The 19,094-nt window shown below is 32.4% G+C and overlaps 10 non-coding genes across 10 annotated transcripts; all 10 read left to right on the top strand.

Moving 5' to 3' along the window:
- The first annotated feature begins 640 nt into the window (after window positions 1-640).
- TRNAP-UGG (transfer RNA proline (anticodon UGG)) lies at window positions 641-712 on the top strand. Its single transcript has one exon. It is a non-coding gene; the product is annotated as a tRNA-Pro (tRNA).
- Window positions 713-3,011: 2,299 nt separating this feature from the next.
- On the top strand, window positions 3,012-3,083 carry TRNAP-AGG (transfer RNA proline (anticodon AGG)). Its single transcript has one exon. It is a non-coding gene; the product is annotated as a tRNA-Pro (tRNA).
- A 1,584-nt stretch (window positions 3,084-4,667) lies between these two features.
- Window positions 4,668-4,739, top strand: TRNAP-UGG (transfer RNA proline (anticodon UGG)). The gene has a single exon. It is a non-coding gene; the product is annotated as a tRNA-Pro (tRNA).
- A 2,299-nt stretch (window positions 4,740-7,038) lies between these two features.
- On the top strand, window positions 7,039-7,110 carry TRNAP-AGG (transfer RNA proline (anticodon AGG)). The gene has a single exon. It is a non-coding gene; the product is annotated as a tRNA-Pro (tRNA).
- A 1,584-nt stretch (window positions 7,111-8,694) lies between these two features.
- TRNAP-UGG (transfer RNA proline (anticodon UGG)) lies at window positions 8,695-8,766 on the top strand. The gene has a single exon. It is a non-coding gene; the product is annotated as a tRNA-Pro (tRNA).
- A 1,217-nt stretch (window positions 8,767-9,983) lies between these two features.
- On the top strand, window positions 9,984-10,055 carry TRNAP-AGG (transfer RNA proline (anticodon AGG)). Its single transcript has one exon. It is a non-coding gene; the product is annotated as a tRNA-Pro (tRNA).
- A 1,217-nt stretch (window positions 10,056-11,272) lies between these two features.
- On the top strand, window positions 11,273-11,344 carry TRNAP-AGG (transfer RNA proline (anticodon AGG)). Its single transcript has one exon. It is a non-coding gene; the product is annotated as a tRNA-Pro (tRNA).
- Window positions 11,345-12,928: 1,584 nt separating this feature from the next.
- Window positions 12,929-13,000, top strand: TRNAP-UGG (transfer RNA proline (anticodon UGG)). Its single transcript has one exon. It is a non-coding gene; the product is annotated as a tRNA-Pro (tRNA).
- Window positions 13,001-14,217: 1,217 nt separating this feature from the next.
- On the top strand, window positions 14,218-14,289 carry TRNAP-AGG (transfer RNA proline (anticodon AGG)). The gene has a single exon. It is a non-coding gene; the product is annotated as a tRNA-Pro (tRNA).
- A 1,217-nt stretch (window positions 14,290-15,506) lies between these two features.
- TRNAP-AGG (transfer RNA proline (anticodon AGG)) lies at window positions 15,507-15,578 on the top strand. Its single transcript has one exon. It is a non-coding gene; the product is annotated as a tRNA-Pro (tRNA).
- The last annotated feature ends 3,516 nt before the right edge of the window (window positions 15,579-19,094 follow it).

Here is a 19,094-nt window from a genome sequence, read left to right as displayed (position 1 = left end):
CATACTTATGAATCTTGCCTTCATCATTTTGCTATTGCCTTTCTTCTATTTATGCATGATTTACACATAGCTTTTTACAAGTCTTGGGTTTTATCGATCAGACAAGTCCAAACTCTGTTGCCATTTTTATATCTTGTCACAGCACTTTCCAAATAAGCACACATAGAAAACTATCAATAGAATCTTACTGAAACATTTTAGTTGTACTACAAATAAGAGCATTCTTATTAAAATTTCAACCGTATTGTGGTATATCAGGAAAACTGCAGGTTCCCTTCTGTCTAGATAGCTTTGAATGTTTTCAAAGAATAGTCTCACTTTGAAACACAAAAAGTTCAAAAATGAAATTGCAAGGTATTCTTTTGCCTTTCTTCTGTGTCTGGAAGCATGATTTGTACATTGCGTATGACTAGTCTTTAGCTTCGACCATGAGAGAAGTCCAAACTCTGTAGGCACTCACAAATCTTGTCCCGGTACTTTTCCTATATGCATACCTTAGAAAACTATCTACTGGACCATAAGGAAATATTTTTTTTATTCTACAAATTCATTTTTACATAAGTGTATATGGTGTTTTAATAACAAAAAGCAATTTTCTAAAAATCAATTGAAAAATCCAAAGAAAAATCTTCAGGTAGGTGGCTTGTTGGTCTAGGGGTATGATTTTTGCTTTGGGTGCAAGAGGTCCCGGGTTCAAATCCTGGATGAGCCCAAATTTTCAGATTCTTTGAAATGGTTCTATTATCTTATTGTAGTCAATTTCCTGAGTGAATTTCAACTGAATGTTGTTTTTTCAAAACTCTCAAAATAGATTGTATTTACTAATTTGCACAATTGAATTTTGTTTTTTGTCAAACTGCTAAAATTATTTGTAAGTACTTATCTGCACACAGCATGTGACATGTCTTGGGTTTTATCCATCAGAAAAACTCTGCTGGGCATCATAAAACTTTGTACAGCAATTTTCAAGCAAGTATACTTAGAAAATTATTGACTATTAGGAAATATTTTATTTCTGCTAATATTTCCTCCTTGTACACATTAGTGACTGCTTTAAAATAATATAATTTTCACATAAAATTGGTTAAGATATCAAATAAAACATGCTTACTTGATGATTCTATGATTTTCGTTTTGGGCGCGACAGGTCCCTGGTTCAATTCCCTGACAAGCCCTCTCTTTCTTTTTACGGTGCATCTCATGGTTTATATATATCTGATTTTCTCAATTGGCTAAGTCAATAGCATCAACTGAGTTTTGTTTTTGCCATACTCCCAATAGAATTTGTACATACTTATGAATCTTGCCTTCATCATTTTCCTATTGCCTTTCTTCTATTTATGCATGATTTACACATAGCTTTTTACAAGTCTTGGGTTTTATCGATCAGACAAGTCCAAACTCTGTCGCCATTTTTATATCTTGTCACTGCACTTTCCAAATAAGCACACATAGAAAACTATCAATAGAATCTTACGGAAACATTTTAGTTGTACTACAAATAAGAGCATTCTTATTCAAATTTCAACCATATTGTGGTATATCAGGAAAACTGCAGGTTCCCTTCTGTCTAGATAGCTTTGAATGTTTTTAGAAAACTATCTACTGGACCATAAGGAAATATTTTATTTATTCTACAAATTAATTTTTACATAAATGTATATGGTGTTTTAAAAACAAAAAGCTATTTTCTTAAAATCAATTGAAAAATCCAAAGAAAAATCTTCAAGTAGGTGGCTCGTTGGTCTAGGGGTATGATTCTCGCTTAGGGTGCGAGAGGTCCCAGGTTCAAATCCCAGATGAGCCCAAATTTTCAGATTCTTTGAAATGGTTCTATTATCTTATAGTAGTGAATTTCAACTGAATGTTGTTTTTTCAAATCTCTCAAAATAGATTGTATTTACTAATTTGCACAATTGAATTTTGTTTTTTGTCAAACTGCTAAAATTATTTGTAAGTACTTATCTGCACACAGCATGTGACATGTCTTGGGTTTTATCCATCAGAAAAACTCTGCTGGGCATCATAAAACTTTGTACAGCAATTTTCAAGCAAGTATACTTAGAAAATTATTGACTATTAGGAAATATTTTATTTATGCTAATATTTCCTCCTTGTACACATTAGTGACTGCTTTAAAATAATATAATTTTCACATAAAATTGGTTAAGATATCAAATAAAACATGCTTTCTTGATGATTCTATGATTTTCGTTTTGGGCGCGACAGGTCCCTGGTTCAATTACCTGACGAGCCCTCTCTTTCTTTTTACGGTGCATCTCATGGTTTATATATATCTGATTTTCTCAATTGGCTAAGTCAATAGCATCAACTGAGTTTTGTTTTTGCCATACTCCCAATAGAATTTGTACATACTTATGAATCTTGCCTTCATCATTTTCCTATTGCCTTTCTTCTATTTATGCATTATTTACACATAGTTTTTTACAAGTCTTGGGTTTTATCGATCAGACAAGTCCAAACTCTGTCGCAATTTTTATATCTTGTCACTGCACTTTCCAAATAAGCACACATAGAAAACTATCAATAGAATCTTACGGAAACATTTTAGTTGTACTACAAATAAGAGCATACTTATTAAAATTTCAACCGTATTGTGGTATATCAGGAAAACTGCAGGTTCCCTTCTGTCTAGATAGCTTTGAATGTTTTAAAAGAATAGTCTCACTTTGAAACACAAAAAGTTCAAAAATGAAATTGCAAGGTTTTCTTTTGCCTTTCTTCTGTGTCTGGAAGCATGATTTGTACATTGCATATGACAAGTCTTTAGCTTCGTCCATGAGAGAAGTCCAAACTCTGTAGGCACTCACAAATCTTGTCCCTGCACTTTTCCTATATGCATACCTTAGAAAACTATCTACTGGTATTTAAGGAAATATTTTTTTTATTCTACAAATTCATTTTTACATAAATGTATATGGTGTTTTAAAAACAAAAAGCTATTTTCTAAAAATCAATTGAAAAATCCAAAGAAAAATCTTCAGGTAGGTGGATCGTTGGTCTAGGGGTATGATTCTCGCTTAGGGTGCGAGAGGTCCTGGGTTCAAATCCCGGATGAGCCCAAATTTTCAGATTCTTTGAAATGGTTCTATTATCTTATTGTAGTCAATTTCCTGAGTGAATTTCAACTGAATGTTGTTTTTTCAAAACTCTCAAAATAGATTGTATTTACTAATTTGCACAATTGAATTTTGTTTTTTGTCAAACTGCTAAAATTATTTGTAAGTACTTATCTGCACACAGCATGTGACATGTCTTGGGTTTTATCCATCAGAAAAACTCTGCTGGGCATCATAAAACTTTGTACAGCAATTTTCAAGCAAGTATACTTAGAAAATTATTGACTATTAGGAAATATTTTATTTCTGCTAATATTTCCTCCTTGTACACATTAGTGACTGCTTTAAAATAATATAATTTTCACATAAAATTGGTTAAGATATCAAATAAAACATGCTTACTTGATGATTCTATGATTTTTCTTTTGGGCGCGACAGGTCCCTGGTTCAATTCCCTGATGAGCCCTCTCTTTCTTTTTACGGTGCATCTCATGGTTTATATATATCTGATTTTCTCAATAGGCTAAGTCAATAGCATCAACTGAGTTTTGTTTTTGCCATACTCCCAATAGAATTTGTACATACTTATGAATCTTGCCTTCATCATTTTCCTATTGCCTTTCTTCTATTTATGCATGATTTACACATAGCTTTTTACAAGTCTTGGGTTTTATTGATCAGACAAGTCCAAACTCTGTCGCCATTTTTATATCTTGTCACTGCACTTTCCAAATAAGCACACATAGAAAACTATCAATAGAATCTTACGGAAACATTTTAGTTGTACTACAAATAAGAGCATTCTTATTAAAATTTCAACCGTATTGTGGTATATCAGGAAAACTGCAGGTTCCCTTCTGTCTAGATAGCTTTGAATGTTTTCAAAGAATAGTCTCACTTTGAAACACAAAAAGTTCAAAAATGAAATTGCAAGGTATTCTTTTGTACATACTTATGAATCTTGCCTTCATCATTTTGCTATTGCCTTTCTTCTATTTATGCATGATTTACACATAGCTTTTTACAAGTCTTGGGTTTTATCGATCAGACAAGTCCAAACTCTGTTGCCATTTTTATATCTTGTCACAGCACTTTCCAAATAAGCACACATAGAAAACTATCAATAGAATCTTACTGAAACATTTTAGTTGTACTACAAATAAGAGCATTCTTATTAAAATTTCAACCGTATTGTGGTATATCAGGAAAACTGCAGGTTCCCTTCTGTCTAGATAGCTTTGAATGTTTTCAAAGAATAGTCTCACTTTGAAACACAAAAAGTTCAAAAATGAAATTGCAAGGTATTCTTTTGCCTTTCTTCTGTGTCTGGAAGCATGATTTGTACATTGCGTATGACTAGTCTTTAGCTTCGACCATGAGAGAAGTCCAAACTCTGTAGGCACTCACAAATCTTGTCCCGGTACTTTTCCTATATGCATACCTTAGAAAACTATCTACTGGACCATAAGGAAATATTTTTTTTATTCTACAAATTCATTTTTACATAAGTGTATATGGTGTTTTAATAACAAAAAGCAATTTTCTAAAAATCAATTGAAAAATCCAAAGAAAAATCTTCAGGTAGGTGGCTTGTTGGTCTAGGGGTATGATTTTTGCTTTGGGTGCAAGAGGTCCCGGGTTCAAATCCTGGATGAGCCCAAATTTTCAGATTCTTTGAAATGGTTCTATTATCTTATTGTAGTCAATTTCCTGAGTGAATTTCAACTGAATGTTGTTTTTTCAAAACTCTCAAAATAGATTGTATTTACTAATTTGCACAATTGAATTTTGTTTTTTGTCAAACTGCTAAAATTATTTGTAAGTACTTATCTGCACACAGCATGTGACATGTCTTGGGTTTTATCCATCAGAAAAACTCTGCTGGGCATCATAAAACTTTGTACAGCAATTTTCAAGCAAGTATACTTAGAAAATTATTGACTATTAGGAAATATTTTATTTCTGCTAATATTTCCTCCTTGTACACATTAGTGACTGCTTTAAAATAATATAATTTTCACATAAAATTGGTTAAGATATCAAATAAAACATGCTTACTTGATGATTCTATGATTTTCGTTTTGGGCGCGACAGGTCCCTGGTTCAATTCCCTGACAAGCCCTCTCTTTCTTTTTACGGTGCATCTCATGGTTTATATATATCTGATTTTCTCAATTGGCTAAGTCAATAGCATCAACTGAGTTTTGTTTTTGCCATACTCCCAATAGAATTTGTACATACTTATGAATCTTGCCTTCATCATTTTCCTATTGCCTTTCTTCTATTTATGCATGATTTACACATAGCTTTTTACAAGTCTTGGGTTTTATCGATCAGACAAGTCCAAACTCTGTCGCCATTTTTATATCTTGTCACTGCACTTTCCAAATAAGCACACATAGAAAACTATCAATAGAATCTTACGGAAACATTTTAGTTGTACTACAAATAAGAGCATTCTTATTCAAATTTCAACCATATTGTGGTATATCAGGAAAACTGCAGGTTCCCTTCTGTCTAGATAGCTTTGAATGTTTTTAGAAAACTATCTACTGGACCATAAGGAAATATTTTATTTATTCTACAAATTAATTTTTACATAAATGTATATGGTGTTTTAAAAACAAAAAGCTATTTTCTTAAAATCAATTGAAAAATCCAAAGAAAAATCTTCAAGTAGGTGGCTCGTTGGTCTAGGGGTATGATTCTCGCTTAGGGTGCGAGAGGTCCCAGGTTCAAATCCCAGATGAGCCCAAATTTTCAGATTCTTTGAAATGGTTCTATTATCTTATAGTAGTGAATTTCAACTGAATGTTGTTTTTTCAAATCTCTCAAAATAGATTGTATTTACTAATTTGCACAATTGAATTTTGTTTTTTGTCAAACTGCTAAAATTATTTGTAAGTACTTATCTGCACACAGCATGTGACATGTCTTGGGTTTTATCCATCAGAAAAACTCTGCTGGGCATCATAAAACTTTGTACAGCAATTTTCAAGCAAGTATACTTAGAAAATTATTGACTATTAGGAAATATTTTATTTATGCTAATATTTCCTCCTTGTACACATTAGTGACTGCTTTAAAATAATATAATTTTCACATAAAATTGGTTAAGATATCAAATAAAACATGCTTTCTTGATGATTCTATGATTTTCGTTTTGGGCGCGACAGGTCCCTGGTTCAATTACCTGACGAGCCCTCTCTTTCTTTTTACGGTGCATCTCATGGTTTATATATATCTGATTTTCTCAATTGGCTAAGTCAATAGCATCAACTGAGTTTTGTTTTTGCCATACTCCCAATAGAATTTGTACATACTTATGAATCTTGCCTTCATCATTTTCCTATTGCCTTTCTTCTATTTATGCATTATTTACACATAGTTTTTTACAAGTCTTGGGTTTTATCGATCAGACAAGTCCAAACTCTGTCGCAATTTTTATATCTTGTCACTGCACTTTCCAAATAAGCACACATAGAAAACTATCAATAGAATCTTACGGAAACATTTTAGTTGTACTACAAATAAGAGCATACTTATTAAAATTTCAACCGTATTGTGGTATATCAGGAAAACTGCAGGTTCCCTTCTGTCTAGATAGCTTTGAATGTTTTAAAAGAATAGTCTCACTTTGAAACACAAAAAGTTCAAAAATGAAATTGCAAGGTTTTCTTTTGCCTTTCTTCTGTGTCTGGAAGCATGATTTGTACATTGCATATGACAAGTCTTTAGCTTCGTCCATGAGAGAAGTCCAAACTCTGTAGGCACTCACAAATCTTGTCCCTGCACTTTTCCTATATGCATACCTTAGAAAACTATCTACTGGTATTTAAGGAAATATTTTTTTTATTCTACAAATTCATTTTTACATAAATGTATATGGTGTTTTAAAAACAAAAAGCTATTTTCTAAAAATCAATTGAAAAATCCAAAGAAAAATCTTCAGGTAGGTGGATCGTTGGTCTAGGGGTATGATTCTCGCTTAGGGTGCGAGAGGTCCTGGGTTCAAATCCCGGATGAGCCCAAATTTTCAGATTCTTTGAAATGGTTCTATTATCTTATTGTAGTCAATTTCCTGAGTGAATTTCAACTGAATGTTGTTTTTTCAAAACTCTCAAAATAGATTGTATTTACTAATTTGCACAATTGAATTTTGTTTTTTGTCAAACTGCTAAAATTATTTGTAAGTACTTATCTGCACACAGCATGTGACATGTCTTGGGTTTTATCCATCAGAAAAACTCTGCTGGGCATCATAAAACTTTGTACAGCAATTTTCAAGCAAGTATACTTAGAAAATTATTGACTATTAGGAAATATTTTATTTCTGCTAATATTTCCTCCTTGTACACATTAGTGACTGCTTTAAAATAATATAATTTTCACATAAAATTGGTTAAGATATCAAATAAAACATGCTTACTTGATGATTCTATGATTTTTCTTTTGGGCGCGACAGGTCCCTGGTTCAATTCCCTGATGAGCCCTCTCTTTCTTTTTACGGTGCATCTCATGGTTTATATATATCTGATTTTCTCAATAGGCTAAGTCAATAGCATCAACTGAGTTTTGTTTTTGCCATACTCCCAATAGAATTTGTACATACTTATGAATCTTGCCTTCATCATTTTCCTATTGCCTTTCTTCTATTTATGCATGATTTACACATAGCTTTTTACAAGTCTTGGGTTTTATCGATCAGACAAGTCCAAACTCTGTCGCCATTTTTATATCTTGTCACTGCACTTTCCAAATAAGCACACATAGAAAACTATCAATAGAATCTTACGGAAACATTTTAGTTGTACTACAAATAAGAGCATTCTTATTAAAATTTCAACCGTATTGTGGTATATCAGGAAAACTGCAGGTTCCCTTCTGTCTAGATAGCTTTGAATGTTTTCAAAGAATAGTCTCACTTTGAAACACAAAAAGTTCAAAAATGAAATTGCAAGGTATTCTTTTGTACATACTTATGAATCTTGCCTTCATCATTTTGCTATTGCCTTTCTTCTATTTATGCATGATTTACACATAGCTTTTTACAAGTCTTGGGTTTTATCGATCAGACAAGTCCAAACTCTGTTGCCATTTTTATATCTTGTCACAGCACTTTCCAAATAAGCACACATAGAAAACTATCAATAGAATCTTACTGAAACATTTTAGTTGTACTACAAATAAGAGCATTCTTATTAAAATTTCAACCGTATTGTGGTATATCAGGAAAACTGCAGGTTCCCTTCTGTCTAGATAGCTTTGAATGTTTTCAAAGAATAGTCTCACTTTGAAACACAAAAAGTTCAAAAATGAAATTGCAAGGTATTCTTTTGCCTTTCTTCTGTGTCTGGAAGCATGATTTGTACATTGCGTATGACTAGTCTTTAGCTTCGACCATGAGAGAAGTCCAAACTCTGTAGGCACTCACAAATCTTGTCCCGGTACTTTTCCTATATGCATACCTTAGAAAACTATCTACTGGACCATAAGGAAATATTTTTTTTATTCTACAAATTCATTTTTACATAAGTGTATATGGTGTTTTAATAACAAAAAGCAATTTTCTAAAAATCAATTGAAAAATCCAAAGAAAAATCTTCAGGTAGGTGGCTTGTTGGTCTAGGGGTATGATTTTTGCTTTGGGTGCAAGAGGTCCCGGGTTCAAATCCTGGATGAGCCCAAATTTTCAGATTCTTTGAAATGGTTCTATTATCTTATTGTAGTCAATTTCCTGAGTGAATTTCAACTGAATGTTGTTTTTTCAAAACTCTCAAAATAGATTGTATTTACTAATTTGCACAATTGAATTTTGTTTTTTGTCAAACTGCTAAAATTATTTGTAAGTACTTATCTGCACACAGCATGTGACATGTCTTGGGTTTTATCCATCAGAATAACTCTGCTGGGCATCATAAAACTTTGTACAGCAATTTTCAAGCAAGTATACTTAGAAAATTATTGACTATTAGGAAATATTTTATTTCTGCTAATATTTCCTCCTTGTACACATTAGTGACTGCTTTAAAATAATATAATTTTCACATAAAATTGCTTAAGATATCAAATAAAACATGCTTACTTGATGATTCTATGATTTTCATTTTGGGCACGACAGGTCCCTGGTTCAATTCCCTGATGAGCCCTCTCTTTCTTTTTATGGTGCATCTCATGGTTTATATATATCTGATTTTCTCAATTGGCTAAGTCAATAGCATCAACTGAGTTTTGTTTTTGCCATACTCCCATTAGAATTTGTACATACTTATGAATCTTGCCTTCATCATTTTCCTATTGCCTTACTTCTATTTATGCATGATTTACACATAGCTTTTTACAAGTCTTGGGTTTTATCGATCAGACAAGTCCAAACTCTGTCGCCATTTTTATATCTTGTCACTGCACTTTCCAAATAAGCACACATAGAAAACTATCAATAGAATCTTACGGAAACATTTTAGTTGTACTACAAATAAGAGCATTCTTATTCAAATTTCAACCGTATTGTGGTATATCAGGAAAACTGCAGGTTCCCTTCTGTCTAGATAGCTTTGAATGTTTTAAAAGAATAGTCTCACTTTGAAACACAAAAAGTTCAAAAATGAAATTGCAAGGTATTCTTTTGCCTTTCTTCTGTGTCTGGAAGCATGATTTGTACATTGCATATGACTAGTCTTTAGCTTCGTCCATGAGAGAAGTCCAAACTCTGTAGGCACTCACAAATCTTGTCACGGCACTTTTCCTATATGCATACCTTAGAAAACTATCTACTGGACCATAAGGAAATATTTTATTTATTCTACAAATTAATTTTTACATAAATGTATATGGTGTTTTAAAAACAAAAAGCTATTTTCTAAAAATCAATTGAAAAATCCAAAGAAAAATCTTCAGGTAGGTGGCTCGTTGGTCTAGGGGTATGATTCTCGCTTAGGGTGCGAGAGGTCCCGGGTTCAAATCCCAGATGAGCCCAAATTTTCAGATTCTTTGAAATGGTTCTATTATCTTATTGTAGTCAATTTCCTGAGTGAATTTCAACTGAATGTTGTTTTTTCAAAACTCTCAAAATAGATTGTATTTACTAATTTGCACAATTGAATTTTGTTTTTTGTCAAACTGCTAAAATTATTTGTAAGTACTTATCTGCACACAGCATGTGACATGTCTTGGGTTTTATCCATCAGAAAAACTCTGCTGGGCATCATAAAACTTTGTACAGCAATTTTCAAGCAAGTATACTTAGAAAATTATTGACTATTAGGAAATATTTTATTTATGCTAATATTTCCTCCTTGTACACATTAGTGACTGCTTTAAAATAATATAATTTTCACATAAAATTGGTTAAGATATCAAATAAAACATGCTTTCTTGATGATTCTATGATTTTCGTTTTGGGCGCGACAGGTCCCTGGTTCAATTACCTGACGAGCCCTCTCTTTCTTTTTACGGTGCATCTCATGGTTTATATATATCTGATTTTCTCAATTGGCTAAGTCAATAGCATCAACTGAGTTTTGTTTTTGCCATACTCCCAATAGAATTTGTACATACTTATGAATCTTGCCTTCATCATTTTCCTATTGCCTTTCTTCTATTTATGCATTATTTACACATAGTTTTTTACAAGTCTTGGGTTTTATCGATCAGACAAGTCCAAACTCTGTCGCAATTTTTATATCTTGTCACTGCACTTTCCAAATAAGCACACATAGAAAACTATCAATAGAATCTTACGGAAACATTTTAGTTGTACTACAAATAAGAGCATACTTATTAAAATTTCAACCGTATTGTGGTATATCAGGAAAACTGCAGGTTCCCTTCTGTCTAGATAGCTTTGAATGTTTTAAAAGAATAGTCTCACTTTGAAACACAAAAAGTTCAAAAATGAAATTGCAAGGTTTTCTTTTGCCTTTCTTCTGTGTCTGGAAGCATGATTTGTACATTGCATATGACAAGTCTTTAGCTTCGTCCATGAGAGAAGTCCAAACTCTGTAGGCACTCACAAATCTTGTCCCTGCACTTTTCCTATATGCATACCTTAGAAAACTATCTACTGGTATTTAAGGAAATATTTTTTTTATTCTACAAATTCATTTTTACATAAATGTATATGGTGTTTTAAAAACAAAAAGCTATTTTCTAAAAATCAATTGAAAAATCCAAAGAAAAATCTTCAGGTAGGTGGATCGTTGGTCTAGGGGTATGATTCTCGCTTAGGGTGCGAGAGGTCCTGGGTTCAAATCCCGGATGAGCCCAAATTTTCAGATTCTTTGAAATGGTTCTATTATCTTATTGTAGTCAATTTCCTGAGTGAATTTCAACTGAATGTTGTTTTTTCAAAACTCTCAAAATAGATTGTATTTACTAATTTGCACAATTGAATTTTGTTTTTTGTCAAACTGCTAAAATTATTTGTAAGTACTTATCTGCACACAGCATGTGACATGTCTTGGGTTTTATCCATCAGAAAAACTCTGCTGGGCATCATAAAACTTTGTACAGCAATTTTCAAGCAAGTATACTTAGAAAATTATTGACTATTAGGAAATATTTTATTTCTGCTAATATTTCCTCCTTGTACACATTAGTGACTGCTTTAAAATAATATAATTTTCACATAAAATTGGTTAAGATATCAAATAAAACATGCTTACTTGATGATTCTATGATTTTTCTTTTGGGCGCGACAGGTCCCTGGTTCAATTCCCTGATGAGCCCTCTCTTTCTTTTTACGGTGCATCTCATGGTTTATATATATCTGATTTTCTCAATAGGCTAAGTCAATAGCATCAACTGAGTTTTGTTTTTGCCATACTCCCAATAGAATTTGTACATACTTATGAATCTTGCCTTCATCATTTTCCTATTGCCTTTCTTCTATTTATGCATGATTTACACATAGCTTTTTACAAGTCTTGGGTTTTATCGATCAGACAAGTCCAAACTCTGTCGCCATTTTTATATCTTGTCACTGCACTTTCCAAATAAGCACACATAGAAAACTATCAATAGAATCTTACGGAAACATTTTAGTTGTACTACAAATAAGAGCATTCTTATTAAAATTTCAACCGTATTGTGGTATATCAGGAAAACTGCAGGTTCCCTTCTGTCTAGATAGCTTTGAATGTTTTCAAAGAATAGTCTCACTTTGAAACACAAAAAGTTCAAAAATGAAATTGCAAGGTATTCTTTTGTACATACTTATGAATCTTGCCTTCATCATTTTGCTATTGCCTTTCTTCTATTTATGCATGATTTACACATAGCTTTTTACAAGTCTTGGGTTTTATCGATCAGACAAGTCCAAACTCTGTTGCCATTTTTATATCTTGTCACAGCACTTTCCAAATAAGCACACATAGAAAACTATCAATAGAATCTTACTGAAACATTTTAGTTGTACTACAAATAAGAGCATTCTTATTAAAATTTCAACCGTATTGTGGTATATCAGGAAAACTGCAGGTTCCCTTCTGTCTAGATAGCTTTGAATGTTTTCAAAGAATAGTCTCACTTTGAAACACAAAAAGTTCAAAAATGAAATTGCAAGGTATTCTTTTGCCTTTCTTCTGTGTCTGGAAGCATGATTTGTACATTGCGTATGACTAGTCTTTAGCTTCGACCATGAGAGAAGTCCAAACTCTGTAGGCACTCACAAATCTTGTCCCGGTACTTTTCCTATATGCATACCTTAGAAAACTATCTACTGGACCATAAGGAAATATTTTTTTTATTCTACAAATTCATTTTTACATAAGTGTATATGGTGTTTTAATAACAAAAAGCAATTTTCTAAAAATCAATTGAAAAATCCAAAGAAAAATCTTCAGGTAGGTGGCTTGTTGGTCTAGGGGTATGATTTTTGCTTTGGGTGCAAGAGGTCCCGGGTTCAAATCCTGGATGAGCCCAAATTTTCAGATTCTTTGAAATGGTTCTATTATCTTATTGTAGTCAATTTCCTGAGTGAATTTCAACTGAATGTTGTTTTTTCAAAACTCTCAAAATAGATTGTATTTACTAATTTGCACAATTGAATTTTGTTTTTTGTCAAACTGCTAAAATTATTTGTAAGTACTTATCTGCACACAGCATGTGACATGTCTTGGGTTTTATCCATCAGAATAACTCTGCTGGGCATCATAAAACTTTGTACAGCAATTTTCAAGCAAGTATACTTAGAAAATTATTGACTATTAGGAAATATTTTATTTCTGCTAATATTTCCTCCTTGTACACATTAGTGACTGCTTTAAAATAATATAATTTTCACATAAAATTGCTTAAGATATCAAATAAAACATGCTTACTTGATGATTCTATGATTTTCATTTTGGGCACGACAGGTCCCTGGTTCAATTCCCTGATGAGCCCTCTCTTTCTTTTTATGGTGCATCTCATGGTTTATATATATCTGATTTTCTCAATTGGCTAAGTCAATAGCATCAACTGAGTTTTGTTTTTGCCATACTCCCATTAGAATTTGTACATACTTATGAATCTTGCCTTCATCATTTTCCTATTGCCTTACTTCTATTTATGCATGATTTACACATAGCTTTTTACAAGTCTTGGGTTTTATCGATCAGACAAGTCCAAACTCTGTCGCCATTTTTATATCTTGTCACTGCACTTTCCAAATAAGCACACATAGAAAACTATCAATAGAATCTTACGGAAACATTTTAGTTGTACTACAAATAAGAGCATTCTTATTCAAATTTCAACCGTATTGTGGTATATCAGGAAAACTGCAGGTTCCCTTCTGTCTAGATAGCTTTGAATGTTTTAAAAGAATAGTCTCACTTTGAAACACAAAAAGTTCAAAAATGAAATTGCAAGGTATTCTTTTGCCTTTCTTCTGTGTCTGGAAGCATGATTTGTACATTGCATATGACTAGTCTTTAGCTTCGTCCATGAGAGAAGTCCAAACTCTGTAGGCACTCACAAATCTTGTCACGGCACTTTTCCTATATGCATACCTTAGAAAACTATCTACTGGACCATAAGGAAATATTTTATTTATTCTACAAATTAATTTTTACATAAATGTATATGGTGTTTTAAAAACAAAAAGCTATTTTCTAAAAATCAATTGAAAAATCCAAAGAAAAATCTTCAGGTAGGTGGCTCGTTGGTCTAGGGGTATGATTCTCGCTTAGGGTGCGAGAGGTCCCGGGTTCAAATCCCAGATGAGCCCAAATTTTCAGATTCTTTGAAATGGTTCTATTATCTTATTGTAGTCAATTTCCTGAGTGAATTTCAACTGAATGTTGTTTTTTCAAAACTCTCAAAATAGATTGTATTTACTAATTTGCACAATTGAATTTTGTTTTTTGTCAAACTGCTAAAATTATTTGTAAGTACTTATCTGCACACAGCATGTGACATGTCTTGGGTTTTATCCATCAGAAAAACTCTGCTGGGCATCATAAAACTTTGTACAGCAATTTTCAAGCAAGTATACTTAGAAAATTATTGACTATTAGGAAATATTTTATTTATGCTAATATTTCCTCCTTGTACACATTAGTGTCTGCTTTAAAATAATATAATTTTCACATAAAATTGGTTAAGATATCAAATAAAACATGCTTACTTGATGATTCTATGATTTTCGTTTTGGGTGCGACAGGTCCCTGGTTCAATTCCCTGACGAGCCCTCTCTTTCTTTTTATGGTGCATCTCATGGTTTATATATATCTGATTTTCTCAATAGGCTAAGTCAATAGCATCAACTGAGTTTTGTTTTTGCCATACTTCCAATAGAATTTGTACATACTTATGAATCTTGCCTTCATCATTTTCCTATTGCCTTTCTTCTATTTATGCATGATTTACACATAGCTTTTGACAAGTCTTGGGTTTTATCGATCAGACAAGTCCAAACTCTGTCACCATTTTTATATCTTGTCACTGCACTTTCCAAATAAGCACACATAGAAAACTATCAATAGAATCTTACGGAAACATTTTAGTTGTACTACAAATAAGAGCATTCTTATTAAAATTTCAACCGTATTGTGGTATATCAGGAAAACTGCAGGTTCCCTTCTGTCTAGATAGCTTTGAATGTTTTAAAAGAATAGTCTCACTTTGAAACACAAAAAGTTCAAAAATGAAATTGCAAGGTTTTCTTTTGCCTTTCTTCTGTGTCTGGAAGCATGATTTGTACATTGCATATGACAAGTCTTTAGCTTTGTCCATGAGAGAAGTCCAAACTCTGTAGGCACTCACAAATCTTGTCCCTGCACTTTTCCTATATGCATACCTTAGAAAACTATCTACTGGACCATAAGGAAATATTTTTTTTATTCTACAAATTCATTTTTACATAAATGTATATGGTGTTTTAAAAACAAAAAGCTATTTTCTAAAAATCAATTGAAAAATCCAAAGAAAATTCTTCAGGTAGATGGCTTGTTGGTTTAGGGGTATGATTCTCGCTTAGGGTGCGAGAGGTCCCGGGTTCAAATCCCGGATGAGCCCAAATTTTCAGATTCTTTGAAATGGTTCTATTATCTTATTGTAGTCAATTTCCTGAGTGAATTTCAACTGAATGTTGTTTTTTCAAAACTCTCAAAATAGATTGTATTTACTAATTTGCACAATTGAATTTTGTTTTTTGTCAAACTGCTAAAATTATTTGTAAGTACTTATCTGCACACAGCATGTGACATGTCTTGGGTTTTATCCATCAGAAAAACTCTGCTGGGCATCATAAAACTTTGTACAGCAATTTTCAAGCAAGTATACTTAGAAAATTATTGACTATTAGGAAATATTTTATTTATGCTAATATTTCCTCCTTGTACACATTAGTGTCTGCTTTAAAATAATATAATTTTCACATAAAATTGGTTAAGATATCAAATAAAACATGCTTACTTGATGATTCTATGATTTTTGTTTTGGGTGCGACAGGTCCCTGGTTCAATTCCCTGACGAGCCCTCTCTTTCTTTTTACGGTGCATCTCATGGTTTATATATATCTGATTTTCTCAATAGGCTAAGTCAATAGCATCAACTGAGTTTTGTTTTTGCCATACTTCCAATAGAATTTGTACATACTTATGAATCTTGCCTTCATCATTTTCCTATTGCCTTTCTTCTATTTATGCATGATTTACACATAGCTTTTGACAAGTCTTGGGTTTTATCGATCAGACAAGTCCAAACTCTGTCACCATTTTTATATCTTGTCACTGCACTTTCCAAATAAGCACACATAGAAAACTATCAATAGAATCTTACGGAAACATTTTAGTTGTACTACAAATAAGAGCATTCTTATTAAAATTTCAACCGTATTGTGGTATATCAGGAAAACTGCAGGTTCCCTTCTGTCTAGATAGCTTTGAATGTTTTAAAAGAATAGTCTCACTTTGAAACACAAAAAGTTCAAAAATGAAATTGCAAGGTATTCTTTTGCCTTTCTTCTGTGTCTGGAAGCATGATTTGTACATTGCATATGACTAGTCTTTAGCTTCGTCCATGAGAGAAGTCCAAACTCTGTAGGCACTCACAAATCTTGTCCCGGCACTTTTCCTATATGCATACCTTAGAAAACTATCTACTGGACCATAAGGAAATATTTTATTTATTCTACAAATTAATTTTTACATAAATGTATATGGTGTTTTAAAAACAAAAAGCTATTTTCTTAAAATCAATTGAAAAATCCAAAGAAAAATTTTCAGGTAGGTGGCCTGTTGGCATAGGGGTATGATTCTCGCTTAGCGTGCGAGAGGTCCCGGGTTCAAATCCCAGACGAGCCCAAATTTTCAGATTCTTTGAAATGGTTCTATTATCTTATTGTAGTCAATTTCCTGAGTGAATTTCAACTGAATGTTGTTTTTTCAAAACTCTCAAAATAGATTGTATTTACTAATTTGCACAATTGAATTTTGTTTTTTGTCAAACTGCTAAAATTATTTGTAAGTACTTATCTGCACACAGCATGTGACATGTCTTGGGTTTTATCCATCAGAAAAACTCTGCTGGGCATCATAAAACTTTGTACAGCAATTTTCAAGCAAGTATACTTAGAAAATTATTGACTATTAGGAAATATTTTATTTATGCTAATATTTCCTCCTTGTACACATTAGTGACTGCTTTAAAATAATATAATTTTCACATAAAATTGGTTAAGATATCAAATAAAACATGCTTACTTGATGATTCTATGATTTTCGTTTTGGGCGCGACAGGTCCCTGGTTCAATTCCCTGACGAGCCCTCTGTTTCTTTTTACGGTGCATCTCATGGTTTATATATATCTGATTTTCTCAATTGGCTAAGTCAATAGCATCAACTGAGTTTTGTTTTTGCCATACTCCCAATAGAATTTGTACATACTTATGAATCTTGCCTTCATCATTTTCCTATTGCCTTTCTTCTATTTATGCATGATTTACACATAGCTTTTTACAAGTCTTGGGTTTTATCGATCAGACAAGTCCAAACTCTGTCGCCATTTTTATATCTTGTCACTGCACTTTCCAAATAAGCACACATAGAAAACTATCAATACAATCTTACGGAAACATTTTAGTTGTACTACAAATAAGAGCATTCTTATTCAAATTTCAACCGTATTGTGGTATATCAGGAAAACTGCAGGTTCCCTTCTGTCTAGATAGCTTTGAATGTTTTCAAAGAATAGTCTCACTTTGAAACACAAAAAGTTCAAAAATGAAATTGCAAGGTATTCTTTTGCCTTTCTTCTGTGTCTGGAAGCATGATTTGTACATTGCATATGACTAGTCTTTAGCTTCGTCCATGAGAGAAGTCCAAACTCTGTAGGCACTCACAAATCTTGTCCCGGCACTTTTCCTATATGCATACCTTAGAAAACTATCTACTGGACCATAAGGAAATATTTTATTTATTCTACAAATTAATTTTTACATAAATGTATATGGTGTTTTAAAAACAAAAAGCTATTTTCTTAAAATCAATTGAAAAATCCAAAGAAAAATTTTCAGGTAGGTGGCCTGTTGGCATAGGGGTATGATTCTCGCTTAGCGTGCGAGAGGTCCCGGGTTCAAATCCCAGACGAGCCCAAATTTTCAGATTCTTTGAAATGGTTCTATTATCTTATTGTAGTCAATTTCCTGAGTGAATTTCAACTGAATGTTGTTTTTTCAAAACTCTCAAAATAGATTGTATTTACTAATTTGCACAATTGAATTTTGTTTTTTGTCAAACTGCTAAAATTATTTGTAAGTACTTATCTGCACACAGCATGTGACATGTCTTGGGTTTTATCCATCAGAAAAACTCTGCTGGGCATCATAAAACTTTGTACAGCAATTTTCAAGCAAGTATACTTAGAAAATTATTGACTATTAGGAAATATTTTATTTATGCTAATATTTCCTCCTTGTACACATTAGTGTCTGCTTTAAAATAATATAATTTTCACATAAAATTGGTTAAGATATCAAATAAAACATGCTTACTTGATGATTCTATGATTTTCGTTTTGGGTGCGACAGGTCCCTGGTTCAATTCCCTGACGAGCCCTCTCTTTCTTTTTATGGTGCATCTCATGGTTTATATATATCTGATTTTCTCAATAGGCTAAGTCAATAGCATCAACTGAGTTTTGTTTTTGCCATACTTCCAATAGAATTTGTACATACTTATGAATCTTGCCTTCATCATTTTCCTATTGCCTTTCTTCTATTTATGCATGATTTACACATAGCTTTTGACAAGTCTTGGGTTTTATCGATCAGACAAGTCCAAACTCTGTCACCATTTTTATATCTTGTCACTGCACTTTCCAAATAAGCACACATAGAAAACTATCAATAGAATCTTACGGAAACATTTTAGTTGTACTACAAATAAGAGCATTCTTATTAAAATTTCAACCGTATTGTGGTATATCAGGAAAACTGCAGGTTCCCTTCTGTCTAGATAGCTTTGAATGTTTTAAAAGAATAGTCTCACTTTGAAACACAAAAAGTTCAAAAATGAAATTGCAAGGTTTTCT

The sequence above is a fragment of the Taudactylus pleione genome, unplaced genomic scaffold (genome assembly GCF_031769625.1).
Source record: "Taudactylus pleione unplaced genomic scaffold, aTauple2 ptg000192l, whole genome shotgun sequence".
NCBI classification, from domain to species: domain Eukaryota; kingdom Metazoa; phylum Chordata; class Amphibia; order Anura; family Myobatrachidae; genus Taudactylus; species Taudactylus pleione.
Note: the sequence above shows the minus strand (reverse complement) of the source record. Positions and strands in the feature narration are given on the sequence as shown.